Below are 7,105 nucleotides of genomic sequence, written 5' to 3'. Positions count from 1 at the left end.
GCATTGAGATAGCAAGAGATGGGGCAGATCATGGATTTGTACGTGTGAAGGACAGGAGTGGGCTATAGGCCCCAGGTGTGGCCAGTTAGTAATTTTAGTAGTTGTGGTCTATTATGGGCTTTCAGTTGGACAGTTAGTAGGTTGCGGTTTCCACATTAGTTGCCGGTTGAAGGTTAGTCCAAGGTATTTTAGTGTGTTAGTTAGCTGGATGGGACTGTCTTATACGGTGAGGTAGAATTCATGGAGACGAAAAGTGCAGGTGATGTGTCCTATAATTATTGGTTCAAATGGCTCTGAGCACTATGGGGCTCAACATCTGAGGTCATCAGTGCCCTAGAACTTAGAACTACTTAAACCTAACTAACCTAAGGACATCACACACATCCATGCCCGAGGCAGGATTCGAACCTGCGACCTTAGCGGTCACGCGGTTCCAAACCGAAGTGCCTAGAACCGCACGGCCAAACCGGCCGGCCTATAATTATTGCCTAGCGTTTGGAGGGGTTAATCATAACGAGCCATTGGTTACACCAGGAGGTAAACTGATTGAAGGCATTTCATTGGACATCTGTTAAGACAACAGAGACTGACTTCCAGGGTACTAGAGGGAGCTGTAGAGGACAAAAACTGTAGAAAAAGACAGAGATTGGAATACATCCAACAGCTAATTGAGGATGCAGGTTGCTAGTGCTGCGAACGCACAGTGAAAGAACGCACAGTCTCGCTGGTCTCGTGAATTATTATAGGTGTCAGAAATGAAAAATAACTGCACATGTTGCTGTAGGGACTGAATAGTTTAGCAATTCAGCACCAGACAGGGCTCGATATGGTGCACGAATTCAGATTTACTACAGAATTAAAGACTTTGAATGGGGTTTAGTTCGAGGGATTATTGGTAACTAGCTCAATGGCACAAATGAATCACAAGCATGTTAAATGTATCCTAAGATTCTACCTAATGGTAACAGTGACTCACTGCTAACACCCAAACTTCCAGATGTCAAACGGTCAGATCGGTACCAAACGACAGAGTATCAACCAAACCACCGATATACACTGAAGAGCCAAAGAAACAGCCACACCTCCCTAATATCGTGTAGCGCCCCCGCAAGCACGCAGAAGTGCCGCAACGCGACGTGGCATGGACTCGACTGATGTCTGAAGTGATGCTGGAAGGAACTGACTCCATGAATCCTGCAGGGCTGTCCATAACCCCGTAAGAGTACGAGAGAGTGGAAATCTCTTCTGAACAACACGTTGAGAGGCATCCCAGATGTGCTCAATAACGTTCGTGTCTGTGGAGTTTGCTGACCAGCGGAAGTGTTTAAATTCACAAGAATGTTCCTGGCGTCACTCTGTAGCAATTCTAGACGTGTGAGGTGTTGCATTGTCCTGCTGGAATTGCCCAAGTCTGTCGGAATGCACAATGGACATGAATGGATGCAGGTGATCAGATAGGATGCTTAAGTACTTGTCATCTGTCAGAGTCGTATCTAGACGTATCATTGGCCCATATCACTCCAAATGCACACGCCCCACACCATTACAGAGCCTCTACCAACATGAACACTCCCCTGCGAAATGCAGCGTCCATGGATTCGATCGAAATTAGGTTGGCTGATAATTTAATCAACAGGGACAATGGGTTTCCTCTTAGCAAAACGTGGAATCCTGTATTATCTCGCATCAAAACTGAACGTTCTTCGGTGCGGCCTTGATTGCGATATATCGTTGCCAGCAGTGTTTCACTAAGGGCGTCGCCACCTCCCAGTTTTGGAAGTCAGAAACCGTGATGGGCGGCGCATGCGCCGTGTACTGAACGGTGGCCTATATAGGACGTCGAATTGCAATCTTGCTTCAGTTCTCAGCGGGACTCATCAGCAGAAGCAGCATTTCCTGAAGATGGCGAACAGTTGGATCGCCGAAATATCGAGTCATGTTGATTTTAGGATCCGGCAGCAAACCCGAAAAGACTTTCAAGATTCGTGAGGTTGTCTCCATACCCGTACACGTCCATCCGCTCGATACAACTTGAAACAAGACTCGTCCGACCATGCAACATGTTTCCAGCCATCAACAGTCCAATGTCGGTGTTGACAGGCCCAGGCAAGGCTTAAAGCTTTGTGTTTTGCAGTCGTCGCGGATATACGAGTGGGCCTTCGGCTCCGAAAGCCGATATCGATGATATTTCGTTGAATGATTCGCACGCTGACACTTATTGATGGCCCAGCAATGAAATGTACAGAAATTTGCAGAAGTGTTGCACTTCTGTCACGCTGAACGTTTCTCTTCAGTCGTCGTTTGTCCATTTCTTACAGGATCTTTTTCCGGCCTCAGTGATGTCGGAGATTTGATGTTAAACCGGATTCGTGATATTCACGGTACACTCGTGAAATGGTCGTACGGGAAAATCCCACTTCATCGCTATCTCGGAGATGCTGTAGCCCATCGCTAGTGCACCGACTATAACACCACATTCAAACTCACTTAAATCTTGATAACCTGCCGTTGTAGCAGCAGTAACCTATCTATACAACTGTACCAGACACTTGTGGTCGTACGTAGGCGTTGCCGACTGCAGCGCCGTATTCTGCCTGGTTACATATCTCTGTAGTTGAATACGCATGCCCATACCAGTTTCTTTGGCGCTTCATTGTAGTCTGCGCTATACGCTGTCGTCCAGGAGAACGTGTGTAATCGGTAACACCTGACTTTCGGAACACAGGAAAAGCATAACTGTGAAAGGTGTCCCGTAGAGCTCCCGCGTGGAAATCGGAAGAGCGTTGCTTTGTTGTATCAAAGGTCCCAGGTTCGAGCCGTGGTCATGCCAGTTTTTGTGCTACAGCACGTGTGAAACTGTTACTTGGTACAAAATATTCCTAACATGAAAATGGACTGATCGGACTTTGCGGCAATTTTCTATTGGTAGTGCGTTTTCGCTTCGTTTATTTGAAAGTAGCAAGCCTATAGAGTACGTTAATTTGTAGTTTCACAGTATAACATAAACAATCGCCACAGAAAAATAAAGAAACAAATGCATCACACGTGCGGAAGAAATAATAATAACCTACAGGTTGGATGCGCAGTTATGGGGTTCATCAAATGTGCTTGGTGTACAAAAGTCATTTGCTTCACCACTACTGTGAAACCTTGGCTCCTGAATGAATGGTGGTGGTGTTTGTATTGATTCCTGATCGTTATGTACTTATTATTATTATTATATTGTGTACTACTAATATTATTTTCTATTATGCTTATTATTTTTATTGTTAGTGTTATTATTATTATTATTATTTCTTTCTTGTCTCAGACGTTATGTCTGGTTAAAAATGGAAGGTGACGCGGACCTTGATCAAGCGTGACTTCCTTTTAACTGTACGGTATATGTTACATTGCATTTAGGAACTTTCGGGTAATTGAACAAGTGTCAATAATTACAGATTTCTGTAGTTGTATATATAAGTTTGGATGTAGCTGTATTGCATTGATGTACTGGTGGATATTGTGTGGTATGACTCCTGTAGTTGATAGTATAATTGGTATAATGTCAATATATGTATAATGTTATTATTATTATTATTATTATTACCATTAGTACTTCCGCACGTGTGCAGTTGTTTCTTTATTCTTATGCTCTGATTGTTTACGTTTAGAACATGTTTTCCCTACAACAGGTTCACACGTACTAAGGACAAAAGCTGGTATGACCGGGGCTCAAACCGGCGACCCTTGGTATAACAGACTAACGCTCTACCGGCCTCCCCACGGCGGCTCTGTACGACAACCGCTCACAGTAACGCTTTTGCTATGCTCCATACGTCAGGTGTTACTTATTACTGAAAGTTTTCGCATGTTATCCTGGACGACAGCACGTAGCCAAAACTGTATCGGTGATCTGGTCGAGTATCGATTTACAACGTTTAGTAGCGATCTGACTGTCTATCATCTGGAGGTTTGGGTGTGACTATACCACTTAAGCACGCAACAAGTGCTCAGCAAGGGAAGAAACTCATGGAGCCGTACAGCAGTGGCAACAAGACAAAGACGAAAACTATCCTTACAATGAAATGAAGACGGCGAAACCATCAGGGTTAGTGAATAGCTATCAAAGCTTTAAGATAAAAGGAAAAACACCGCCATGTTTCCGAGGCACCTTACTACTTGCCGGCAAAGACGACACAGTATACGTGCTGGCGTACAAAGGAGCTGACATTTCAAGCAAACTGAACATAGTCTCATGGGTTGGTACTACTAACTGAGGAAGACGAAGCTAAAACATTATTCCCGTGTGCAGAATGAGCCCTAACCAGTTTCAGCTCCGAACATCCACAATTATATGTCCTACGATTTCCCCACTGAACAATTTATTCGTTTTGTAGAAGTAATTAAAAAACTTTTATCTAGGCACTGTTCGATCCAGTTGATTATTTTATTTCCTTCCGTTACCCGTTTTTCAGAATGACAAGTATTTCCAAATTAGCATTTTTTTGTGTATTTGACAACTTAATACTTGGAACATACGAAGTAATGTGGCAAGAGTGCTTACATGAAGATGGGACACTAAAGAAATACCGAAATCTGTGACACGATGGACAGATGACACCCTGTGACCGATGACTGGATATCCATTATGACATCTTTACTTCGGAATCTGAGGTTATAAAAAATATAAGAAAGCAAGAAAAGCGTTTCTGGAAAAGAGAAATATTTTAACATCTTATATAAATTTAAGTGTCAGGACACCTTCTCTGAAAGTATTCGTCTGGAGTGCTGTCTATGTGGAAGCGAAACGTGGACTATAAATAGATTACACGAGAAGAAAATAGAAGCTATTGAAACGTGACTCTACAAAAGAATACTTGAGATTGTATGAGTAGATAGAATAACTAATATTTCTCTACCGTAAACAGATTTCAGTGGGTTTAGGTTGCAATAGTTATGCAGAGGGGAAGAGAACTACACAGTATAGACTTCGGGCTGCATACCACAGCAACAACATTAGCAAAATTACTCGGTTTAAAGTATGCCGATGTTTTTTCTTCAGTGTGGCCAGGGTCACTGTTCCCCACATTTCTTTCAAACTGACGTAGTGTTACACGTAAAATGTTTCACTACCAACAGCAAGTTAAGAACTTATTCAACAAATAATAGTAATAATAATAATAATAATAATAATAATAAAGAAGAAGAAGAAAGAAAGACGAAGTCCGTCGGTAATCGGCAATCCGCTGCAGAAAAAGTGCAGTCGCCTCGCACCCGTCAGAAAAGAAAGCGTGCGACAGATCTAGCTGACGTGTAGTGCCCACATCGTCAGATATTTATCTTGCCGGTGTGTTTTCCTATTGAGTAAATTGCACGTCTGCTACGCGAGGCACCCTTGAGTATAACTATTTTTCAATCGCGGTAATCATTGCTTCACATTCTTGGAAACAGATCCAAGCAATTCCTCTGTGCACATTGCAGAACAGGTAGGCACATAACAGCCTCACGTCGATTACTGAGTGTACTTACGGTTCTGTTGCTGCCAGAGATCGCCGGTCGTCGATAACACTGCAGATACGAACGGCCAGCGTCCGCGTCCCACAAGATAAGAAATCGCTGCTTATCAGGCCATAGATGATGCCAGAAGTGTGTATCTTCCGTATGTTACCACCTGCCTACAGAATCATATACGGGTATTGCTAATATCTGTGATGGCCGTTAAGTTCCGCCATGTTTTTCAAAAAAATTAAAATGGTTATTGTAGCAGCTATATATATATTTTAATGTATTGGCTTTCGGAATGTGCCCATATAGCCATCCAAACACAGGAAATGTTATATTAAATCATTATATTCGACAGTTCGTGATAGACATTATTTTAAGTCATACCCTGATAACATACGATTAACAAAGGACTGATTCGACTTAAAATAAGATTTAATATCAGAATATACGTAAACGAGTAAACAAGAAGAAGATGGAATACAGGATGCAAAGTGGTATTATACTGTAAGATTCTTATTGGTAACACAATAAGAACTGATAAATCGCCGTTGGTAGACGTTTGGGATACGCCCAGCTCAGTCCAAATTAATTTATATATGTCTAAATTAACAGTAAAATGTTCTTTGTATGCCCTGTGAGAATTATTTCAAAAGCCGTGAATGGAGAATTGAATATCCATATAGGTCCATGAGTACCATCTAAGCAGAACAGGAGAAGGCAACATAAACATAGTTGTGTATTACAGCCACATGTATAGATGCATCAGTATTAGCAGCTACACGAGTAAGTTTGAAGACCTGTAGGAAGCTGCTAGTGATTTACGTGCAGATTGTTCCATTTCTTGTGATCCCGAGATCAAGTAAATTTGTTTTATTGCCTTGTTCATATTCTGTTGTAAACCTAATACTTTTATCCCGAAATCATGAGAAATGGAACAATGCACAAATTCAAAATCTATCGAAAACAAACAGCCACAGACTGTATAATACATGTGCTGATAAGCCAAAACATGGTGGCGTTGTGGGCACCTGACGCGATAACAGAAGTATGTAAGCGGAGCAGACACAGACGGAGGATCACCTTAGTGAAGACATGGGCTGCAAATGAGGGAATCCATTTAGATAAGCGACTTTGCCAAAGAGTAGATTATTACTGCCCAGAGCCTGTGAACGAGTATCTCGAAAACGGCGAAGCTGGTCGAATGTTCACGTGCTACTGTCGTGAGCATCTACGGAAAGAGGGAGAACGACAATGAAACTACCACTAGGCGCCAAATGGCTGGACGTTCATTACTCTTCACAGAACGTGAGGTACCGAAGCTTCTCTGCTCCGTAAAGTAGTATAGATGGTGATCTGTGGCATCTCTCTGAAGGAACACAATGCTGGTGCACGCACAAGCGTTTCGGCGCACACTGTTCGTCTTCCACGCTGTTGAACATGGAGCTCCGCAGCAGACCACCCCTATGCATTCACATGTTGAACCAACAACATCGTCAGTTACGATTGAAGTGGGCACAGGACCTCCGGGTTCCGATCGTCGATCAACAGAAACGTCGGCTCTTCTTGTGAATCACACTTTTGCTACTCTATGTCGTTGGTCGTCTCCAAAAACGCCATC

Source organism: Schistocerca piceifrons, chromosome 2 (assembly GCF_021461385.2).
Source record: "Schistocerca piceifrons isolate TAMUIC-IGC-003096 chromosome 2, iqSchPice1.1, whole genome shotgun sequence".
NCBI lineage: Eukaryota > Metazoa > Arthropoda > Insecta > Orthoptera > Acrididae > Schistocerca > Schistocerca piceifrons.
Note: the sequence above shows the minus strand (reverse complement) of the source record.